Raw genomic sequence first — 25,132 nt, forward strand, 5'->3', positions numbered from 1 at the left:
TCAGATGAACAGTAGGTCATTTAAGATAACACGAATAACCAAATAGCTGCTGTGATAAAGGAGGTCTAAAGACAAAGCTGGAGAAATTCAAAGGCTATTAATCACCTATGGTATATTCATGCATGTTGCTTTGTGACCCCATTACCTTAATCAACTCATAACCATAGAACACCACCAAGTAGATTACTCCCTAATGGCATCATCTAAAGTCAGGGCTTAAAGGGCTGTGTACAGCATTCTGCAAAATACAGCCTTGCAGGAACTTCCAGCTCCAGAAAGGCCAGGCAAGGGCGTTAATGGGCAGGTCAGAATGTTAGAGCTACAGGAGATGTTAATGATCAGCTAGTTCAACCCCTCATCTTATGAGGAGAAAACTGAACTCTGTTTTACCCATCAGCCTCCTAACTATCTTTCCATCCCTCTGGCTCATCCTTCATACAAATGCCAAGCAATGTTTCTGAGACATATTCTGATCATTTTGCTCTTATGATTAAAGCCCTCTATCACAGACTTCAGGATAAAGCTCAAATTTGTTAATGCAACACACAAGGTTCTTAATGATCTGGCCTCTGCCTTTCTCTAAGTACATGTCCTTCTAGTCCCCTGAAATACACACACACACACACACACACACACACACACACACACACTCCCCTCCAACCACGCTGAACTGCTTGACATTCTTGAAATATCCATGTGGATGTTTTACTTCCAAAATCTTAGAATAGCTCATATTGAACCAATACTCTGTACTTAACTATTACCTAATAAAAATAAAAAATAACTATTTGTGTGCACTAGAGGGCAAACCAAAGCAGGTAGAAACTGTGAGAAGGGAGCACCAGAAGAGTTTTCTGGGTTTTGCAACATTTTCCTTGAGAGCAGGCCCAATAAGCACCCTGTGTAGTAGCTACAAACCAGATGGAAACCTGCAGAGTCAGAAGATAGAGTCTGGAGCAGCTGAAAAATGAGAAGAGAAATCCCAAAGAGGAGGAGAGCCTTAGAAGAGCTCTGAATCCTGTGTATAAGCTCCTCCTGAATCTCTAGCAGACTCCTGAGCTACACATGCATGGGAGAGGTTCCCAGAGATTTCAGTCTCTGCCCACCACAGGGGAGATACAGTTTGGTGTTTGAGTTCAGTCAAACTCAGTGCCTGCTAAAATAACAGTTCAACATTCTTCAGAGCAACATAATAGAATCCATAGGCTCTACAATCTATCATTGACAATGTCCAGAATACCGTGCAAAATTACTAGACACATGAAACTACAGTCCATACTTAAGAGAATAGGCAATCAATGAAGACCAACCCTGAGATGTTTCAGATGCTGGTATTACCAGACAAGGATTGTCATGCCCAGAGCTCTGGCAGCCACGCCTTGGTTCATGCAGCAACCTCCACCTGGAAAGCCCTTCTCCCCTTCCTAGATAACTCTTACTCATCTCATCTTGGGTATGGTATCAACTCCTCCAAGAAACCTCCCAGTGTACCTCATTCCTCCTAATCACTCAAGAACTTGTTGTCTAATCATCTGGTTCCTCGTCTGCCTCTTCCTTTAGCTTTCTTAAGGTTAGTGAGTGGACTGTTTTTATCTATGATATCGATGTATAGCACAGGCTGGACAATAAATGTGGGCTGAATGAATAAAGCAATGAATAAAGTAACTGAGAGTGATTTTGAAAGTTTGAGTCTTACTGACCCAGGGTAGACCATGCTCACACATTCTTGAAACTGCTTGGGCCTTTTTTTTCTTACTGAGTCTGACATAGGTTGTTTCTGTGGCAAGAATGATATAGATACTTAAGTATAGGGATGTGCTCACCTCCTGCATATTCCCACATTCAGAAGCCTGATGACTAGTCTGATCCCCACTTTTCCCAATATGGGTCTTCTTCTTTCTTAATATCAATTCCCAATATGCTTACTAACTGTTGCCCTTAGAATAGTTAACATAATTTTAGCCAACTTTTACTGAGTACCGTCCATGACACCAAGGAGGCACAGTGTTAAGCATTTACCAAATACCCATTTAATTCTCCTAACCACCTTATGAGGGAAGCAGTATTATTATTGCCATTTTACATATGACAAAACTGAGACTGTGAGAAGGTTCTTTATAAGGTTAACAATTGGAAAACTCCTTTGCCCAGCATACTAAGCAAAGAAAGAGATTTCAAAAGAAGCAATTTTTCCTCTCATTTTTGACACTCCTTAGGTATCTCTCTTCTAATCTGAAGAGGCATTCTGAATGGGGACCGTGTGTCCATCCACCATGAGAAATCCCAAATGAACACCAAAAGCCACATGAGGAACCGGTCACCTGGCCTAAAGATAAACTGGGCACATGTTGCCTCCCCATAAGTCTGAGTTTCTTACCCCACATACCAACCCCTGAAAGGAGAGGCACCTTTGTGCTGACAGAGCTGGTAGGGATGCAAGACAAGCTGGAGGAATATGGGTAAACAGGGCACAAAAGCCCATTATCCCAACATTTACCAATTTACATTTACATTATCCCAACATTTACCAACAGGATAGGATGTTTTCTGGGCCTAATGGGATTGGGAAAATGGTTTGAGGGCTGATGTAACACAGTTCCCTAGGGATAATCAATCTCTGAGAAATTACTGAAGCATTAATGGGACTAATGGGCAGAAGACACTTCGAAGTTTCCCCCTGTCCTGTTTTATCCAAAGCTGTTTCTTCACAAGCCACACACCCTCAGCAAAATATGCTATTCCCATTACTTCTTTTTGCTCTCTGAGTATTAAAATTTGGCTTTCTGGTTCTCGTTTATCTTCTGGAGTTCTTTCTGACTTTGAGAGCCAGAGCTGAGACTAAGTTAAATATAAATTGTCAAGATAAGACATGGGAGATCTGGAAATCCTAAGTCTGGCTTACCTGCCACTAATAATAAGAAATTATTTTGATCAAACTCTTTTTTGTTTCTTAAAGATATTATGTGCTGGAAATGTTTGCAAATACTTGAACTTCAAGCTAATGCACATACACACATGCACACACTCACACCTGGACTCTGTCCAAAAGTTACTTGTCCGGTAACTTGTATACAACACACTTATTTTCAATTAAGAAAGGGTCATCTAATGTTTTATTTCCTCACTAATGCTCTCTAAAGCAAGGCTATGCTCATCATACCATTATGCCATTTTTGCTGTTGGTGAGATGAAGATATCCAAGGTTTGTAAGTGACTTTCCCAGGCGTCTCAGAGTAAGGCAGTTAGAAAATTTTGATTTACACCCAAAGTCTTTTTTTTAGTCTCCATTGCTTGGATCACTGAGCCACCCTCAAACTTTCATACTTGAGAAGTTTCAGTTACTTAAACCCAGAGCAGCTGGGAAAAAAGAAAAGAGCAAATATGATAGCAGGTGTGTGCTTTGGGGAGTTCAGAGACAAACTGGGAGTCTCTCCTTAGCAAATCACCTCAAAAATGAACTGTCTTATTAAAACAGTTCCTTATCATTGAATGTGTTCCATTTTTCACAATTTGGTTAAAAAGTAAGGGTTTACACTTGATTTATTTGCATTGGCAGGAAGTAAGAGTAGAATGTTTGAATCACTCATCAGAAATCTGAGACTCCAGAGAGTCAATCCATGTTTTTATAAGTCTCTCCCAATTCCATAAATTATGGAACTCTATTAAAATGCTATCATGTGCATAATTAGTGTTCTTATCAGAACTGAAATGATTTTCCTCAAATCATTACACTGCTTATGAAGATGATAAAAGGATTGTCTTAAAATACAACCAATAGTTTCCAAATCAGAAAATGCTCACCGAAAAATTAGAAGACACAACCTAACCTCTTGCTTCCCAATTACAATAATTATTCTTGCCACCAATATTTATTAAGCGTTCATACTATGTGTGCACCATACATGCTTTTTCTACTTATTCCTTGATCACCTTATGAAACCAGTATTACTAACTCCGTATTTCTGATGAAAAAAGTGCTGTTTAATGAGGTAACTTGCTCAAGATCACACAACCAATGAAGGGAGTGACCAGGGTTTAAACCCAGGCTTACTGACTCCAGGCCTCTGCTTCTAAACACTACCTGATATTCCCTCATTCTCCCTGTGACCTTCCTCTAAGATATGAAGACAATTTTTTAAAAGATACATGCAACCAAATCATAGGTGCAAGTGACAAGCCAAAGACAGCTTAACAGGTGGCAATACAGGGGTCATACACAGACAGGTAAAAGCAGTGATCTCTCTTGATTCATCTCTAATTATAGCTTTAATTAGATTAACCTCCAATCTAGAGCTTAAAATTTGGCATGGACTTGAGAGGTCATCCAGCTCAACTCTTTCACTTTACAGATAAGGACGGAAACCCAGAGGGGTGAACAGCTTTGTCCTAGAGAACAAAGGCATGTCTCTGGTTTCCCAAATCTACACTTTTTCTGTCACCCTCCTGTGTTTCATCAGATGAATTTGTCAGCATTCAGTTGTGCCCAGCACATCCAGACACTTTCAGACAGAGGAAAGACAAAGCAGGCCCCATGTCCGGTCCCAGCCAAGGCAGTCAGGGTAACTGCATGTAGCAACCATCAACAGTGTAAGGGGACATTTCATGAAGCATCAGCTTGAGTGACTGCCTAAAGGGCCACTGCATTCTAGAAGAGAGACTCCATGGGCGCAGTAAGGTCTTGTTGGCAGGAGTTGGCTGAACAAAAGAGAGAAGAGGGTCATTCAAGGCCCTGGTCACACATGGCAGGGTAGTTTACAGCTTGGTTTTCCAATTATTCAGGTAAACCTAAAGAAAAAGATGAGACTTTCTATATCTGCTACACACAGTGATACGAACCTTTGCTTCAGCTGGGTCACAGGCCCCAGAACCTGAGAAGCAAGCCTCACGTGCAGGTGGCTCCAGCTGTGTTTTTGATCAGCCACAAATAGCTGTGCTTTGTACTAGGGCCCTGACCCTGACAAACCATCATCGTCACCAGAATGCTTTAGAGGCCAAGGGAAAGGCACGGAGCCACTAGAGCCATTGCGACATCGATCCTGGGAGGAGGGCCTGACTCAGCGATGCTAGACCCACTTGCCAAACTCTTCTGGCACCTGGACCAGACTGGAAGACAGTTCTGGATCCTGCTCTCCTATGACCCTTCAGCACAAGCTGAAACCATTTCCTTCTCCCTTGGAAAACAGAAAGGCTACACGTGACACCTCCCATGAAGAGCCCATAGGAAAGTGACCGGTCTTGTTACTGGGATGCCAGAGCGGAAGAAGCATCATGGACTGTGAAAGGGAGCAGAGGATGTGGAGTCCAAAGACGTCTATCCTGCCCCAGCCACTTCCTTACTGCATGAACTTGGCATGGGACTTGAGCCTTCAGCATCTGTCCCCTTATTCTAGAGGGGTGCACTCATGGTGCTCACAAGGCACAGGGCTGTTATGAGGCCACATGACACAAGCAAATTCACTGCAAACTTTAAAGCATTATGCAAATTTCAGTGGTCATATTTTTAAATAGGGAAGGCATTTCCATGGTTCTCCAGATGTACAGGCCAGTGGGGGACAGAAATTGTTCTAGTTTTAGTGAAGATGCCCAAGTAGGCCATTCGCTACAGTAAAGTGGTGACAGAAGCACACTGGCAAGGAAACATCATCCCAGCAAAGCTGTGTTCGCAGCTGGACATCAGCTCCAGGAATGGCGAGACCACTACCAGTGACAGCTCACCCTTGGGAAGCCCCCACAGGCCAGGCAGCAGGTTAGAGCCCCGTCCCCTGCCTCTCTCCCTGCTAGGAAGGCAGCTTCTCACGCTCCAGTCCTCCTGTTCAGTCCTCAGCTATTAATGGAGGGTACTTCCAGCCTTCTTTCCATTCCATTCTTAGTCTTCAAGTGGTTACACCCAGGGACATTCAATGTACAGAGTTATTAATGTGCCCTGAAGGCATGTCCTACTTCTTCTTTTATTTTTTGTTTTGTGGATAAGAAAGAGCCCCTAACATTCACAGCAAACCTGCAAAACAAGCATTATCACCCTCATTTTACAGATGAGAAAAACAAGGTTTACTGGTAAATAATCAGACGCCAGCTACCTCACAGTCCAGTGGGGAACACAAAGTGGGCACACACTGAAACACATGGACAACCGCTAAGTACAAAGTCTGTGGTCACAGTTTCAAGTGCCCAGAGGGTCAGGATGGATTCATCCCTGGCCTCTGCTTCCAAACATCACTCCTTCAAAACAACACAAGATAAAAACAAAAATCCCCTAAACCATTTCCACCTCTGAGTCACAAAAAGGTAAATGGGTTGGCAAAGGTGTACATCCAGTCTCCAGCTTGGCTTTCTTTAGTCTGGGCTCTAAAGCCAGACCCACAGAGGCCAAAGCGGCCCCCTGTGTGCCCATGGCCTTCCTGCCATTTCCATTCCTATCATCCTGCTGCACCCAGCAGCCTGGCTGTGCCCCACCAAGTGCCACCAGCTGTTACAAGGCAAGAAAGTGGGCCACAGTCACCATCATTTTTAACGCCTTGAGGCCCTTGTTCTCTCTGGATTCATCTGCCTCATCAGAGCATTTGTCTCTGCCACCAGGAGGCTGGTGAGGGGTCTGCCCTGCAGGGAGAGTGGACTCTGCGTGCCTTTCCGGCAGCCTAGCCCCCAGGTCAGCCCCCAGCAAAGTGGACGAAGTGGGTCTCTGGAGCCCTCGCCCAGCTCCCTGCACCCCTGCCCGGCCCTCTATCTGGCCCTGTGCTCATCTCAGCAGCCAGCAGAGCCCGGGACTGAGGGAGCCGGCATGCAGCTCCCCCGTCTTCTCACTTCCAAAGACCCCTTCATGTTCCACCACAATAACACTGACTTCCCCCAGATTTGCCAACCACATGAACTGTCCTGATAATTATTATCTCCCCCTCCCATGTGTACGTTTGTCCCAGATAGATGGCTACTAACCAGAGCACCTGATCAGCATAGAAAACCCCAGCTATCGCACCAAGTCGACAGATACTGTCAGCTGAGAACGGAGAACCTTGACATTTTAGTTACTCTTTATAGCTTTATCTTGAATAAATGGGAAGTTTCCATTAAATGTTTTGAAATATTAAAAAGAGTTCTCTGGCCACCATTACGCCCTTTATGAGATGGCGGAGTGTGAGCACTCCAGGTTGGAAATTACAAGATAATGTTCATAGTATTTCTCCTCTTCGGGGCATTTGTACTTTCCTTAAATTCCAAATATCCTTCAAGATTCAAAGTACTGAATCTCAAATAATTTCATTTCAGGCAGCAAAAGTGTAAATACTGGGGGCTCAGGAGGCGAATAGGCCCTCCCTAGTGGCCCTATTGTGCCCAAGCGAAGGGTGTTCCAGGGCTGCAGGAAGCTGAATATTCAGTCAGCATTGAGGCTAAGAGTCAGGAGGGGGGAAATAAGCACAAGTCAACCATCCATGAAGAACCTACCCTGCGTCAGGCACCGTGCTCAGCAAATTAACCACAGACTCTGCCCTCCTGGGTGTGCTTTAGGCGTGAGTCCCCCCTTCACAAGGAACAGCAAGTGTATCAGCCTGGGCAACTTACCATTCAAGAGCATGAAAGAAGCTTAACTGAGACCTTCCTGACATTACCCCCAGCAGAGGTCTAAGGAGAGGAGTACCAGACAGGTGGTCACTAGCTCCTTACACCTAGAGTCCCTGGGGGAAGGTCCACAACAGCAGCAATGAAAAGAAGGGCAAACACGGAGCAAAGAAACTCCGTCCCTGCCCAGCACATACCAGGTGCTCAGAAAGAGATTTGTTAAATAAATGAATGGACGTAAGACTCTCATTTTCTTTTACGTGAAATAATTCCAAAAGAGATAATCACTTATCAGCAACAAGCTATCAATTTTTTTCCATTTTTAATTTATGCATCCACATAATATAGAGTCAAAAGTTTCTAAAATGCTTGTTGAAAAAAAATTCCTCTTCCTTACCTGCCATTTCCCCTCCCTAACACCAACTACTATCAATTCCTCAGGTTCTCACCAATTTTTAGCTTTTTTCCTAGCATGGAAAGTGGGGATTTAGCTTTTGCTACCCCTCACCCATGCTCCTCAGCAGCCATGTCATAGCCTCCTTCGGATCTGTGTCCTATGTCTGCACTACCTCCACTGAAAAGGGTCTCCTCCCGCACTCCCTACCTGCCCCTCTCCTGGGTTCCACTCTGTTTCCTGAATCCCTTGTCTCCCTGGGATTCAGGTAGCCAAAGTAAATGATGGGGAACCTCTTCCAGTACCTTCACAAGAGAAGGCGCCCTGGAGCTATGTTGTTTTGGGTTTTTGGTGTTAAGGGTGTTTTTGGTCATTTGTTGTTCCTGAGATTTTTGCCCCACTGAAAAGGGCTTTGTTCTCCCTTGTTGCTAGAGTGATGATTTGGTTGGATATAAAATTCCCAGCTGGAAGTCCTGTTCTTCCCGGATATTGAGGACACTGCTCCATTGTCTTATAGCTTCCCATGTCAAAACACCCTGATGGGGCTGATTCCTGATCCTTTGTAATGTATTTTTTCTCTCCAGAAACTTGCCAGGGCACCCAATTGCCTCTACTTTTCTGAAAGGTCGCAGTGACATGCCTTTGGTATGGGCCTGTTTCATCCATGTGTGTGGGCACCTAATAGGTACATTCAGTCTGGAAACCAATGCCCTTGATGCCAGGAAAGGTATCAGAATGGTCACACTGATGGCTTGCTCCTGTTTTATCACCTCTCTCTTTCTGTAACTCCTAGGATTCAGATGTTAGACTTCTTGGATTTGGACAACTGTCATATTGTTTTAATTTCCATCTACTGATTGTTTTCTCTACGTTCCTATAAATTCATCGATTTCGATTCCCAACCATTTGTTGCCCTCCACTACCACATTTTTAATATCCAAGGGTTCCTTTTTATTTCTTGAATGTTCCTTTTATAAGGAAATCAGCTTCTGTTTCAGGAACATGATATCTTCTCTTATCTCTCTAAAGACAGAAAAGAATGTTGGTAGTGGTTTTTTTCTTTTTTCTTTAATTTTCTTCACCTTGCATAACTCTGTTTTAAATATGCATCCTTTGCTTGTTTGCTAGTTTCATTTTTCATTTTAAGGGACTTCCTCAAATATTTAAGTGTCCCTAATTGACTGAGCCTATTTAAGAGTGAAACAACAAAAACCTGACAGGTGCTCTGAGCGATGAGTGGACTTGTCAATAGGCTGAATTCACTCAAGAGGGTCACGGCTGAACTCCCTGGTTGGGTAGACTCTCATCAGTCTTTAGGGCTTTTTCCTTAGGCTAACCTGCTCTGCCAGCCTAATGGATGTCAGAGAATGTTCAGATCTCCTGCCTAGAGAGTACAGGCTGAGGGGTGGCACTGTGAGAGACATTTGGGAGCAGCTCAGAAGGCTGAGCCCTATTTGCACCCAGTGGACTGCCCTGAACTGAACCAGCTGTGCCCCAGTCCAGAGAGCTCCTCCTTCACCCTCAACAGAAGACAGAAACCCTGCAGGCTCCAGCTGAAGTGGGGAAGGTACTGACTACTGGAATGGGAGTGGGGATCTAGGATCTAACTTCTTAAATAGACTCTGAACCAGTTTTTAGACCCATTTCTACCACCACTTCCAGACACCTGATTCCCAAGCCTTAGGGAAGTTTTGAGCTACAAGTTTAATTGCCTCTGTCTTCCCCCTATAGTTTAGGATTCAGCTGCCTCATATGGGCAGTCAGTCACTATTGTCCATCGACTTTCCGGCTTTCAATATTGTTGGTGTCTCTTCCTGCCACCACTGGGCTGCATGGAGGCAAGGCCTCCCCGTGAATCCAGGATTCAGTTCCACCCTTAACCCACCACCATGGCTAAGGAAGGCATTGCTTCCTGGGGTGAAATGGACATTAACACTGCTTTAAGAGAGGTGCTGAAGACTGCCCTCATCCCCCACAGCCTAGCTTGCACAACTTGTGTGTACTTGAGTATAACTGCAATGAGTCTGCAGAAAACCCTGGTGGAGGACCTGTGTGCTGAGCACAAGATCAGCTTCTCTTAATCAAAGCTGGTCATAATGAAAAAGGAGGAATGGGGAGGCCTCTGCAAAATCCTCAGAGAAGCAAAGGCCTGTGAAGCTGCTGGTTGCAGTTGTATAGTTGTTAAGGACCTTGACAAAGAATCCCAGGCCAAGGATGTCATTAGATACAAAATGAACAAATAAAAACCCAGTCCTCAAATCTATACATGCATGGCTGCTGCTCTCTCTTTTCCATTCATTTGGTCTTAGCGATTTATGCATTTTTAAAGATCCCCTGACCATCACTTTAGTGTGGTTTTGGAAGAGAGCAAAGAGTCTGCTGTATTTATCTGCAATTTCTAAACTACTGTGTTTTTTTCTCATTTCCATGTCACTTTGTTCTATTTTTGTAAAATATAGCACATATTCTGAAAAGTGCTTTAAACATATTTTTACAGATTAATGAATAAATGTAAGTCAAACTCTCATGTAACTACCATTCAGATCAAGAAACACAACTGTGCCAGCACCCAGTGCCCTCGCCGCATGCCCCCTCCCAGTCAACATCCACTCTCTGACCATTGCTGTAACATTTCCTGACTTTCCTTTTGGTTTTACCACTTTTCCACCTGTACCTTAGGAGACAGTTTAGTTTTGCCTGGTTTTAGTGTTTTGTGAATGGAACCTCACTACTCACATTCTTTGTCTTGCTTCTTTCAATCTTACATTCATGAGGTCCACTCCTATTGTTGTGTCTCAGCTATTGCTTTTTCTGCATCTTTACCTTTTCATGAAAAATACTTTATAACATTAATTTAAAAAAATGAGAGGTGTTAGGGAGCTGTGGAGGTAGCATGTAAAGAGAGAGAAGTTAAATAATTTGTTCAAAGTTTAGAGAGAAAACCCTCAGATTCAGAAATACTCCTCTCTGAAGTGTGGACCATAATCAAACTCCCCCAAGCAGGTGAAAAGCTGCCCTAAAATGGCTTTCCAGGGAGGTCTGGCTCATGTCCCACCTCTGGGGGGTCTACACTCATTTTAGTGCCCATGTTCCATCAGGAGATGCCCTGGCTTTGAGCTGACGATGGTGATGTCTTCTAAGAGGTGGTCAATGTCTCCTTCAGCAATTCAGTATCTTTTAAGTCAACCACAGCCCCAAGAGATGTGAATCTCTATAGCTGGTTAATTCTTGATATGAGGAAAATGGATAGAGGCCAGAAATTCCTTAACAAAGAATCTATTTATTCAATTCTAAGAAGGCCAAAGAATGGTGAGAAAATGGCAATTAAAATTCACTTAGACAGAATTCCTAAAATGTCCTTAAAGATCCTTTGAGGGTGGTCCTATGTTTTTTCAGATAAGGAAACTGAAGCTCCTATGAAGTGAAACTATTTGTTTGAGCTACAAACCACATTGGCCTGTTTCAAGGCTGTAGAATCTTCACCTGTGGAGGTCAGGTGTCTGAGACCCTAGGTTCTGGCTCCTGTGGCCCACAGGCATGTGAACCCCACACTAAGGGAACAGCCACTATGGAACATGTACCTTCATGCTCCGTGTTCTCCACGGCCCTTTGCAAATGGGGGTGTGACTGTGTGTGTGTGTGTGTGTGTGTGTGTGTGTGTGTGTGTGTGTGTGTGTGCACTTGTGTAGTTGCAAGCAAAGAGAATAACGTCTGTGTTACGAGTCTCCCCACGATGCCAGGATTCTCCAAGTGGAAAGATGTTCGTCTCCTGATAACTCCATGAACAGAGGGAAATTGCATCTATACCCCAGAAGGCACGGTGGGCCTCTTTAAGAACATAGAGCTGCCTCAGAAAAGAGCCTGGGGGAATGGCCGCTTCTGGGGGCTCAGTCAGCATCCACAGAGCAGTTGTAAAGCGCCCACCACGCTCTGTCCCGTGGGGCATGTCTGTCTCATTGGCTAGTTCTTGATATGAATTATCATATCAAGGTTGATACATGAAACTGAGAAAACAGTACAAAGCTAAACTCTGATCAGACACTCTGTGCCTCGAACTGAGTGAAGGAAGCAAGCAGCCCAGGTGAGAGTCACTGGAGAAGGGGTCTTCTGTGCCCCCATGGCCCTTGGTGACCTCTGCTGTGGGCCTGCACTCTGCACTTGGGTGAGCAGTGCCCCTGCCTCTGATGCCTCACTGTCTCCATGTGTTCGTGTGGGCCCAGGCCTCTGGCTATGGCCCATGAAGGGGTGGACAGCAGGAAGGTGCCCAGGCTCTGCAGGGAGGCCGTAGCTCTACCCTGAGGCGGTCCTCTATCCACAACCTGGCAGGTCTCGTTTCCGGATGGCACACCCTGTCCCACTGCCACATAACCCCAGTGTCAGAAGTGCCCTGGCCAGCAGATTGGCCCTCTCCGACTCCTGGGCAGTCTCAGAAGCATGTGGCAGGAGTGGGATGGAGGGTTTCTTAGTTGTTTGTTTTTTAAGTAGGGCCTGTCACTGGCAGAGATGACTAAGCCTCCCGTCGTCAGGAAGAACAGAAAACGTGTAAGTGGAGAACCTAAGGGAGAACAGCCCATCTGGGAGGCTGTCGTTGGGTTTTCACGGGAAATCTCCCTGGACAGAGGTGAGTCCCTTGGGTGTCGCTGGAGGAAGGCAAGGTGCCACTGTTTTCTTGAATTTAAAAGTATGTCCTCCCGGCCTCGGGGTCGGCAGGTAGCAGAGTAGGGGCAGGGAATAGAAAAGCCGGAGGATGGCCAGAAGCACAATTAAAGCGGTGCAGACTGGAGGGTTTCTGTGATTATTTAGATTTTCTGAGATAGTTAATATTTAATATTTTTCCAAGTACATCCCAACTATCTTATCATGACCCATGCCTGTGTGCCTCCAAATGAGAAAGGCAGACACCATCCTCCTCATCTAAACTAAACTGAAAGATGAAATGATGGAGGACGTCTTAGCGTGGGGCTGCCGCCTCCCACGCTGGAGGAGGAAGCAAGCAGAACTGCAGTTTGGAGCCTCGTTTTCCCAAAGAACAAGGGCCTGGTTCCATCCCAGCCAGGACTTCATCCACATCTGCCCACCTTCCACAGAAGGACAAATACTGTGCGACTCCACCTCTATGAGGCCCCTGGAGTACACAGATACCCAGGGACGAGGGACACTGGCAGGTGCCAGGGCCTATGCGAGGTGCACAGGGAGTTAGTGCTCGCCGGGGACCAAGCGCGGGCATGGGAGGATGAAGAGCTCTGGACATGGAGGGTGGGGACGGCTGCACAACAGCATGATGGCGCTTAAAGACACTGAACATATGTATGCTTTCCAATGGATGCAATGGTAAATTTTACGTGACATATGCTTCATCACAATGAAAGAAAGGAGGCTCCATCCTAAAATGAGCAGTTATGCCAGCAGAATGTGTCTATAACATGAGCATGGTTACCTCAAGAGTGAGGACTAGTTCTTCAGACAAGTTATGATCAGCTGTTCAGGACCAACAGATGAAGGAATGGGACACAAGGAAAACCAACAGCCCACTGACTCGCCAGGCACACAGATCTATTGTGGCAGTTAGATGGGAAATGAGGCTGCGTGCTCACCCTTCACTCCGCCAGCCTGCGCCACGCTGGCCATGACGGGTAGCTGTAGGCCCAAGCTACCTTTCTAGAACTAATTCCCAGGGCCTTCACCTGCCTCCCAGTGGTAGTCTGTCTGTCACCAGGTCCCATCACCAGGAGAATCAGAACTGGAAGATAACCCAGGTGTCATCCAATGCAGAGGGCCGCAGGGCGCCGGCCGCAGCAGGGTCTACCAGCCTCCCCGCAGAGCACAATCCCCACTGCGGGATGGGGGCCGGGAGGGAAAGAAAGAGACGCAGCACACCTGCACATCCTGGCTCTGCTGTCCTTTCCATGTCACCGACCTTGGACATCTTTTCCGACTGCTGTCTTTTGTTTTATTTAGAATCAAAGCCCCCCTAAGTATGGTATAGCAAGTTGTACATTGACTTGTGGTTAACAGAGACCAGGACAACAGGGACTTCCTCTTGGGAGGCACTTATTGGGTGCCTCACGTGGAGGCCCATGCCATGCCTGGCTGTCCTCCTGTGCTGTGGCTCCACCGTCAGAGGGCGCATCTCCAGTTGGCTGTGCTCTGACATGGCTCATCGCCAAGACTGCACTCACGCCGCGGGAAGGGAGATGAGCAAGGGCGGGCACCCCTCCCCTCTACGGGCGGACCTGGAAGCCGCACACGGCGCTTCAGCTGACATGCCGTTCACCAGAGCTTCGTCCCACCACCTCACCAGCCACAAGCGGCTGCCCCCTGAGGAGGATTATGCCAGGCTGCCATGTTCCTGGCTGAAACTTCTATTACTGCGAAAGGTGGGGAGAGCAGGCTTTGGGTGACAATGAGTCATTTTTGCCCATAGTGGGGTCTGTGATCCTTTTGTATGAACCACCCCCATCATAATGTGCTCACCATCAAGGGGTCAGGTGTGGTATGGCTGACTAGGGACCCGCATTTCTGATACTGTCCTCAGGCTAACCAACCGTTACCACAACTGGCAGTGAGATCGAGCTCCCGACTTCTCAGACTAGTCAAGGCACTAGAAAGACGAGGGCTTACAATCTGCCCAGACAGCCTAACTATAAACCATCTGTTGCCACATCACAGCTGCATTCACATGCCTCCGTGGCATGGCTATGTCCCTAGGGCAGCCCAGGGTCCAGATACACTAGCAGGTCACAGCTATTGAAATGGGCCTCTGCCTGATGTCTGCTCTCTACCCACTGAGAATGGACCCTGAGGGGCCGCTGGCCTATGCATTTGGAGTGGAGGAAAACAAGCTTAACATGCTTCACAGGGTGGCCCAATGTTGTCCCTACTTTTCCGTGACACTCTCATCATGCTAGAGGCCAAGACAAGGTAAAAATCTCCCTTCTTCATCAATACAAAGCCATTTCTGCAATCCTGGCGCTGTGCCCGGCTTCACGACTCATTCTGTGACAAGCGCTTGTTCCCTGGCTGGGATGTCCTAGGCCTCCTGGCCCAATCCCTTGGCCCGGCTACTGAAAGGGAAGTGATGGGGACAGAGGCCAAAGTCAGTGCGTCTTTTATGCAGACTTGCTCCTGAAAAGGGAAAGCCTATTTGTGGTTCTGCTACTTCAAACCTATGCACGTACTTTATGAATGATGAGCCCAGCTCTAAGTCCATAAAACTGGCTCCTCGGACAGATGCCACCCTGCAACCCCAAATTCCATTTCTTAGCTACCACCAGTCAGCCAACAGTGCATACAAAGAGCACTGGCTATGGTACAGGTGACTTCAATGTTATTTAGACCTGAGCAAAATCTTACTTAGCCTAAGTTTCCTTTTCTTGCAAAGTCAGATGATCTTCAAGTTTTCTTTTATTTCCAATGATCTTTAGCCCTTGATTTCTACCACAGTTGAGTTTAGTTGGGATCCCATACCCCAGGTAGACTCTGTTGTGAACAAAGCACATGTGTTCACTGGAACCCAATGAAATCTATGGTTGTCCACAAATGTCAAGGACAGGCCAGCACTGAACTCGGCCGTAACAGCCAAACAATGCAAAGGAAACCACTCAGGACCCAAAGATGTGGCTGCCTTAGGCCCTTGGCACCTGCCAGAGGTAACATTTACACTGTGTTTAATATTAACACTTTCCCATGTCACCTTCCCAAGAGGCATACTCCGTGCGCTTTCAGAGGGCTTGCTCTCAGATCAGGAAAGCAGGAGAGGTACAGACAGTTCTCCCTTGGCAAGAAGCAGCAGAAGGAAACTGAAAACTCAAACTCACTGGTTAAGTTTTGATTCTGTGTCATCGTCTTTCAAACACCAAGGTAAAGGTGCCAGCCCACACACGTTTTTCACTAAGTGACCTTTCCATCAGCACACAGAGAACAGAATCAACCTCACCCATTTTAAAGCCCCAGCTTTCTGAGGAGAGGCCATCAAGGCTGCTGTGTCACCTGGAGCCCTGTCTGGAAATTCGGACGGCAGCATGTGGTGATGTGAGCAGGCCCTGCTCGCTCTTTGGTGGACATGCCTCATTCTGAGTGCGAAAGGCTCATCCTGCAGAGCCCTCTGCTTTGTCTTCTCTGCTCTGTCCAAGACCTGTCCCATTTTGCTACTTCATTCTTACATTCCAGCCAGACCCTGACTTACCTCGACCTTCAAGCTCCAGGACAAACCAGGGGCTGAGTGACAGCTTCCCAGAGACATGGAGCACCCCAGGCTGAAGGCGAGGGGGAAGCCCCTTTCTACTCACCGCCCAGATCGGTCTCCTGTCCTGGCTCTAGGCTGCCCATTCCCTCTGCTCTTGATCTCTGTGCCACCACCCAACCACCAACTGCCATCATGTGGATCCTTTCCCTGGCTGCCTGCCTCCTGTCCAGTCTGGACTCATAAATTCAGTCTGTTCCTTCAACTCTGCCTGCTGTCCCAATTTCTGCTCCCCAAGCTTGTGACCCACGCTCAGACTCCCCGCAGCCCCAGAAGCCCTGTTCCGCGGTTGCTGGGATTCGCCCCAGCCTGGGCCTGTGCAGGCCCTCTGAGAGTTGGGCCTTATTTGGCCATTGGCTCTCCTGAGCCCGGGTCCCCCTGCTGCCCTCAGCTACACTAACCTGTCTCACTGAGCTTTAGGCCTCTGTCTCTTAGTCAAGGGCAGCCCAGATCCATGAAGCTTTCTTGTACGGTAAACAGTTAATAAATACTCAGGGAAATTAACATACTGTTGAAAACCAGAAAAGGCAGTAGCCTGCTGTCTACTATTATAAGAATTCCTACAGCGGGGATTTTGTGAGACTTCTGCTTTCCAAAACATCACCAATAGAGATAATTCTTGCAATCGAAATATTAAACGGGTCCCGGGCTCCTTAAGTGAGTCCAGAAAAAAGGACTATGACATTTCCCACGATATTTTGCCAGGACCGTCTCTCTTTCTTTTGGCCTTGAGCCTAGAATGGATGCATACTCAGCTTGATTCTTCACACCAGCCTGGCATGAGTTTGAACATGAATTTATCCAGGCATTTCCAAAGGGCCACACGAACAAGGATGGGCCAGAGCCACCCTTTCTTCTGCAGCCTCAGACATTCAAATGCCTTTTGTGAGTTCTTAGGTCCAGCAAACTCATTGGTTTCTGAGTTAATTCCACAGAAGCCCCGAAGGCCAAGAAACAAATTTCAGGGTTGGCCCAGACAGGATGCAAAGCACTGAGTCCCGTAGATACCCACTTGCCTGCCCATGGGATGGCTCTAGCAGTGCACAGGCTGAGGAAGCCCAGGCCCCAGGGCACACCCTCCAGCCCCAGGGAGGGGAGCCTCCACTTGCTCACACCTACGATCTCCAACACCAGACCCCTCTTGCACCTCCTCAGCCCCTTTGACCACATTTCTGGGATAGACATGGCTGCAAACATTTAGTACAGGCTCCAAACATTTAGTGCACTGGAAAAAGCAGGCACTTAGAGTCACACAGTAAATCGTTCAAATCCTAGCTCCCACATTTCCCATATGTGTGACCCTAGGTGGACACTGCCTATATTTGTTTCCTTGTTTGCAAACTACAGTTGAAAATTCTAGAGTTGCAGAGTTGTTATAAAGATTAAAGTTCCTGGCATGTGATACAGGCTCCAGAATCATAATAGGTAGTAGAAATCATTATTAGTGTGCTTAAAGGTAAATGGCAGCTAAATGGAAGATGTGATCCAGAACCCCTGGACTCTAAGGCATTCTTGAAGATCAGGATCCTGGCCTGGCCCTGAAAAGAGTTTGGCTAAATACACAAACGTGAACAGCAGAGGTTGACATGTAGAATCTTTGAGAACAGCTGGAAGACAAGTTCAGATGCCTGCTTGCCCATAAGTGGGATCGATATCTCTGTAGAGGTCTTTTCAATGCAGCATTTTAATATGAAGGCAAAGTTGACGATTCCAGAGAGAATGTCAGGCAGGAGGGAGTTTATTCCACAAGAGATTTATCAGAGATTTCTGTGCTTGTGTGGGTGACTGGTTTGTGACAGAGGGATCTATTTAGGCTTTTCCATCCTCTTTCTCTGCTCTAAAGTCCCTTCAGAGATTTCTTTATGACTTTATAATGCTAATTCCTTCAAAAATTCTTGAAGGATTTGACATGTGTGTATATACATGCATGTGAGCATATAAACACTGAAAAAGCTCTCGTTGCATGACGTATTTCCACGCCCCGCTCCCCACAGCCGTCACCGGAGGTGCTGCCAGGGCACTGACTGCCCTCTGCATCTTCCCTCCAGTTAATCCTGAGCCCATAGGCTCTGTTCTCTCTCCATACCTCACCACTCAGCCTTCTCTATCAGTAACGAGCTCATGGTAATTATCTAACACTTGTTATAAGGAGGCACCAGGTCCCTGGGAAGTATTTAACAGATGGTTTTGGTGAAGCCCCAATACCAAGAAAGCCAGTGCCTACTTTGCCCGTATTTGGCATTTCACTCCCCAAGGTTGCCTGAGGAAGTTGTCAATAATCCTCTGGTTGCATTGACGTCATACATAAACGTGCTGTCTGGAAGGGAGCCTGGCCTGGCTAGAAGAACAGAGTTAATCTCCACCTCTGACCTCCACAGGATGTTCTTTCTAACTTGCCTTTCTCTCTGGTTGGCCCCATTTCTTGAAATTCAAACCTTCAGTTCTTCTGAAGCTGCAGAGACACCATGTCTCTCTCTCTCTCTCTCTCATCTGCCCACAGCTACCCTTCTTGCTGTCTCTTCCCAGCTTCCCTCCCTCTGTCTGGCCCCCACCCCTAGCCCTACATGTATGGGTCTTATTCACCCTCAGACATTTGCCTTGAATGATTCAGGGCCCCTGAAAGTCACAGGCAAATCACAGACAAGCCCCTTCTTCTGAAAGCGGAGGGTGGCCTGGGCTGGGCCTATGATGCTCTCCACCCAACACAGGTGACAAAATGAGGTGTGGACAGTTGAGAGCTCTCTCTCTGAGCTCAGTGAGCCATCTGATGAGTAAATGCCAGTGATAAGCAGGAACATGAAGGCCTTTCCAGACACTGTGCTTCTGTCTAAACCTGCCCCACCAGCAGCCCAGACCCACCTCCGACACCTCTCCCAGGGACGTCAGGCCTGGGGCTGCCCTCCTCTGCTTTCCTCCCGTGCTTGGCCTCTCCCTCATCTGGGCCCAGTGTGAGGAACTATGTGCCATCAGCTATCATTTGATGCAAATACCCCAACCCCCCACCCAGATGTATGACCCTCCACATACCCCTACTCGATCAACAGTGATCTCACTAGTGTGACAGTAACAAGTGGACTTGGCTGGTGCTGCTCAAATAGTAGCCAACCTCAAATGCCACTGCCCAAATGAAGCCTTTCCTGACCACACCTAAAAGTGTGTAGGAAGTCCCAGAGAGCTCCTCGAGCCCTCTCTCCCTTCTATCAGCAACGATTTTGTGACTCTCCAACTGGTTCCTGTGGCCTAAATCTGATCGTAAACCCCTGGAGGGTGGGAGCCATGCTGGGGCTCTTACCCCCACTGCCCTGTCTCCACAGCACCTAGCAGGTGACAGAGCAGGGCAGTGATGATGACACCCTCCCCTACGGCCCCACCCCTGGTGTGGAATTAGTAAGCACTCAATAATAAAAATAACGACACTTTCCATTTGAATAATGCTGCACAATTTCCAAAGAGCTTTTAGAAACACTATCTCTAATGAGCTAATGCTTCACACAAAAGCCTATGAGTTAAGCAGGTATAATTGGCACTAAGCAACAGATGGAAACTGAGGCCCAGAAAGGTTGAGCGACCTGCCCAAGGGCAGAAAGCCAGGCCTGCATGTTTAGAGCCATCAGCACTTTCCTCTGTACTGCAGGGTCTCTCCAGACACTTGAAATGCTAGGCTGGAACCGACCATCAGTGAATCAACTCAGGCAAGTAAGACACAGGTCAGGAAAATCCGCACCTTCCACCAAACCCCGCACTTGGTCTCCTCTGACATTTACAGCAATAGAGAGGTGTTTCCCACATCTTATCTTCTAAAACTGAAGCCCCTTGTCCAGGGCCTGGTGCACAGCAGGACTGAAGGATGGAAAAATAAATAACACACAAATGAGCAAGCCTACAGCAGGAGGTGTGTGTCTAAAACTGTAACCAGAATAGATTTCAAATCTAAGGAACCCACAAGTTTAGGAAGAGCTTATTTCAATTTACAGAATCACAAGTGTTTGAAATAAAACAGTGATTACATGAGCAAAGGCCCACCAGAGTAAACAAAGAGGTTTCTTATTTACCTTCAAAAGGCAAAACTCAAGAATCCTACATTGGAGAAAAGGAAAAGAAAGAAAAATGATTCAGGCAGAAACCCCTCCTGACTCCAAAAGGATAAAACGACTCAAAGAAAATTTTTTAAGAAAAATAAACAAGCTTTACTAGAAATGGCTGGCTACACGGAGACAAAAATTACTTTGGCTAAGCCAGAATTTGAAACTGTCCTGATACGTACATGACAGCACGCAGCACTTGCAGCCCAGCATCTTTCCAACACCCCTTAAATGCAAAAACTTCACATGCTGATGGAGTTTCCCTTGAATCGTCTCCCCAATGCAGAGCTGCCCTGCTACCCCTACTGTGGCGGAGTTGAGAGCTCAGCTCAGGTCCCCCCTTCCAGAGGTATGCTTCCCTTCCTTCTGGAATCTTCTCCCACCTTAGGACAAGTACAACCTTACTTCAAACAATCCCAATTTATTGCCGTGGAAAATTTACATTTCTTCCTCCCTTTTCATCCCTTTAATTCAGCAAGTCACAAGTTTTATGATCTGGGACCACTTTAGCAGGATGAAAAATTCCACAATCTACCATAAAATATTTTTTAATCATAGTTTAAGAGAAATGTCATGCATATGATACAGCCTTCCCTTCCATGCAATAAAGTGATTATTACTTTAGGTTTTGTTTTTTCAGTAGCATAAGTAAAACATGAATTTAAAACAAATGTAGTTGCAACAAAACATTAGTGTAAGTATTTTAGAGGCCAATTATAATTGAATAGTTCATTACTTAATAAGATGCTGAATAGGTACCTGTCTCCTTGGAAGGATGCTCCTCAGGGCAGGAACCATGTGTATGTCTTACGCACTATTGTTTCCTCTACACAATAGGTTCTTAATAAACATTTGTTGATAAATGAGTACAAATCAACCCAAGAATGTTGTCAGATGTAACTCTGAGAACTCCATGTTAATGTCAAAAATCATATGTTTTGCAAGAGATTGTATTTCCTATTTTTCTCACCTGGAATTTCCTTCCCTGCTGCTGTTGGTGTCACCAATTCCCCCACCACCTTCCAGACTTCATTCCAGCCCAACTTCCAGTAAAACCTTTTCCTACCACCCCTTGGACTTTCTACTAATCATATTGGAATGTGAGAATCACACCAGAATCCTACAGGTTGGCCCAAAGTGTTCAGTTTGGCTTAGTCTGCTTTCTCCAGGCTCCCGTGGGCATGCTTGGGCGTCCTGTACGCCCACAGGGCGCTGACCTCCGGCGACAGAGAGCAGCTTGGCTCATCCTTGTTTAACAGACCAGCTAACTAGTCTAACATGGTTTTTCCCTTCAAACCCTGCTAATGCTAGTGATTATAAATTTATAGGCAAAGTAAAAAAATTTGAAGGGGAACATGGGCAAATGCCAAGTATCATTTTTTATTTTCCTTCTTTGTGATGGATTCCTAAAATTTGTTTTTGTACCCTGAGTATGCCTGTCTCCTCCCTTTGGAGTGTGGACTTGGTGCTGTCAGTGGCTTGTATCCTGCTGGGCTTCACAGGAGGAATTCATAACATTCGCACTGGGAGGGGCTTCAGAGAGCATCTCACCACGCCCACCTCATAGACGAGGAAACTGAGGCTGAAGCCACATGCAAAGCAGTAACGAGGAGCCCACGAGCATGGAATCTGAGTTCTTACCATCTGGGTGCAAACCCCTGGGGCAAGCCACCCACTTTTCTAGCCTGTCTGCTCCTCCACAGCAGGGGTAGCAGTCCCCCACCTCCTATGCTTGCTGGAGGCATGGAGCTGAGGCATGGAAGATGCCTAGCTGCAGCCCCGGAAGTCCTCACAAATGTCAGGTACCATCTGCAAGGGCCTGGGTCACGAGGTGACAGTACCGGGACTAGACTAGGGCACCCAAGTCAGAGCACTCCACACCTGAGTCTTGTGCCCACCTGCCAGCCCTCCCCAAATAAAGGAGGATGGAAGGAATGGATACCCCTCTAACATGACCCCTCCGAAGACCTGGACAGCTTTGGGTCATGTCATCCTGCTGAAACAGGATATTATGGCTTATGTGAGGCTGACCTCTGACCCTGGGCTGCCACAAAAGGAAGGGCTGAACTTGACAGCAGGCTGCCCTCACCCTCCTTCCAGGTGGGTGGGGACCAAGTGCATCCCAGATATACAGAAATCAAGGCCATTCAGAGACGTGTTTCCACCCCCATCCTCTGGGAGCACAGGCTGAAGTTCAGGCCCCAAGGAGGCAGCCTGCTGTGTGGGGACCCCACCACGGGGCAGAGGTTTGCACACTGACCTGCAGGTGGCCAGAAAGGGCATCTGCCGAGTCGGGATGTAGAGAAGCTGCAGGTACTGAAGGCTGATCACCGAGGCCACGGTTACAGAGACCTCCAGAGAACCCAAGGCATCCTGACAGGTCTCCGGGATGCGCAGCTGTGATCTGCTCCCTCCAGGGAGTTCTCTCTTGGTGAGATCTCCCCAGGCCCACACATATGTGAGCCCTGGAAGGCAGAGGTCAGCCGAGCACCCTCGCCATTGTTGTCCTCCAACACCTCCTGCAGAGAGGCCTCTGCGCTACCAGGACCTGCCAACCCCACACTTAGAGCAGGACCCAGACTCCTGGGCACGGCCTCCAGGGCCCCTGCCAGCCACCTCCCTCCCTCCCTCCTCACCTCACTCAGGTGCACAGCCTCAGACACCTCTCGGTGTCCCCTCTCACCACACCTGGCCCCGGGGCCACCTCCTCACAGCCCTGGCTGCCCTGTCAGCCTCACAGGCCTCTTTGACTTTCTTCTTCACAGCATTGACAGTGTTCTGAAATGGTCCTGTTTATGACTCTGCCTTGCAGTTTACTGACTGGCTTCACAGAACATGAGCTTCTTGAGGGCAAAGACCTTGTTTGCCTCTGCACATTTTGTACTTCCAGCACTGGTCTGTACCCGGCAGGCATTCTATAACTAGTTATTGAAAGAATGCATGAATGACTATACTGATACAAAGTCAATGCTCTGTTGATCAGACAAAGAACCACAGATGTGAACATAATCCTCTTCTGGATTACAAAAAATGAACAAAAAAGAGATCAGAGGGCAAAGACACTTGTCAAAGGTCATCCAGCTAGTGAGGAGCAGGGAAAGGTCTGGAATGCAGGCTCCTGGCCCCTTGTTTGTTGTTCTTACCATCACACGATGCCTCTCTAGAACCCCAGCCCATGAGTAAGTTCCCTTAGCCATGCATCCCTCAGTTATTTCTCCACCAAATATTCACCAAGTTGTTCTACATTCAAGAACAGTCCGTGGAGCTAGAGTCCAAATCCAGATGACTGGGAGCCCTTGTCTACCCTGCAGGCACCACCCTGGCCATGAGGGAGCCTCACTGGGGGCTCCCTGGGATGGTCCCACAGGCCATCTGTCCTCTGGCTGCTCCCAGAGTGAAGTGAGGGCCTGTCCCCATCCCAGGACAGAGATTCTCCAGTCCAGGATGGGCCCTCTGCCAGAAATATGACAAGAACATGCAGCCACAGATGTGGTGAGGGTGGGCACCACCTAGAGGATATGGCACAAGCTTACTGAGGTGCCATGTATCTGCTGAGAGCTTCTCCCTGTCTGGAGTGAACCTTGGCAATGATAAGCTGCTGGCCCCGAGTACCCAGGAAGGGGAAGGGGCCGGCCCCAGCCTTCCCTGGGTGGTCACAGTATTTAAGGAACCTAGGGGCAGTGGGGCCCTGTGGCCTGGCAAGGGGCCTCCTCCTTCCCACTCTGGGCCCAGCAGGGGCTCGGAGGTGTAGGGCTGGGCCTGCTGTAACATAGGGAGCTGCCCAGCCACATTTCCGACTCTGATTGCATTTTTCACACATCTGAGGCCAGTGGGCTGAGAAGGCCAGAGAGGGAGGGGAGGAATGGGTCCTGAGCCAAGATCTCAGACCCTCTGAGTGGACAGGCCCTTTGCTAGCCATGCCACTGTCCATTAGGCAGTGCGGCTGTGACAGGCACGGGAGCTCCCTGCTGGCACCCGCACCCACACCAAGGTGCCTTTGTCAGCCAGGCACTCAGCAGGTACGGACCAAGCTCCTGCGGTGTCCAGGTCCCATGCTGGAACTGGACGTGAACCCTGCTTGCACACTGCTTCCTGGGTGCTAGCAGAGGAGCTGCTCCTCAGAGACGTATGTCCAAGTCCCAACCCCCAGTACCTGTGACTGTGACCCTATTTGGAAACAGGTCTATGCAGACATAACTGAGTTCATATGAGGTGACACTGGATTAGGGAGGCCCTGAGCCAATGGCTCATGTCCTTTTGAGAGGAGGGAAATGCAGCCACCGATGGTCAGACTGGAGGAGATCCACATGAAGGGAGGCAGAGCTGGAGGGATGCGTCTGGGAGCCATGGCTCCCCGGGTGCTAGAGGTGCAGAGCCAGTCCCCACGGGGCCCTGGGACGAGCCAGCCGCCAGCCAGTGCCTCCACAGAGGGCTTCTGGCCTCCTGAACCACGAGAGAAGAGGCTCTGTTGTCGTAAGCCACTGACTTTGTGGTGATCTCTTTGGCAGCCCTACCAGACAAATGCTGTGAGAGACACGGGTGAGTAGAAGAGCTGAGATAGGGGGTGTCGGGAATGCCAGGGAAACATAAAGGGGCAGGGAAAGCTTCCCGCAGGAAGTGACTTCTGCTCTGAGCCTTGAGGAGGAGTAATAGCCAGAGAACAGACATATGAGGTTGCCTCTCGGGGTCAGGGAAGGCTTCCTGAGAGCCGCTCTGGGCGGGGATACCTGACCCGCTGCCCTCAGCCAGCAAAGTGGAGGAAACGGCCACCCAGATGCAGCAAGATGAGCAGGAGCCCCAAAGCGAAGGGGCAGACACCTGCTCATGTCCAGCGGCCGGGGGCCGGATGGGCAGGAGGGA

The 25,132-nt window shown here is 47.8% G+C and overlaps 1 protein-coding gene and 1 pseudogene across 24 annotated transcripts in view; one reads left to right on the forward strand and one right to left on the reverse strand.

The window, feature by feature from the left end:
• CACNA1C (calcium voltage-gated channel subunit alpha1 C) overlaps positions 1-25,132 on the reverse strand; it is a 671,070-nt gene that overhangs the window by 486,696 nt on the left and 159,242 nt on the right. The gene's annotated exons all lie outside the window — the stretch shown is intronic.
• On the forward strand, positions 3,705-11,595 carry LOC130680856 (40S ribosomal protein S12-like; annotated as a pseudogene).

Source organism: Manis pentadactyla, chromosome 14, assembly GCF_030020395.1.
Source record: "Manis pentadactyla isolate mManPen7 chromosome 14, mManPen7.hap1, whole genome shotgun sequence".
Lineage (NCBI taxonomy): Eukaryota > Metazoa > Chordata > Mammalia > Pholidota > Manidae > Manis > Manis pentadactyla.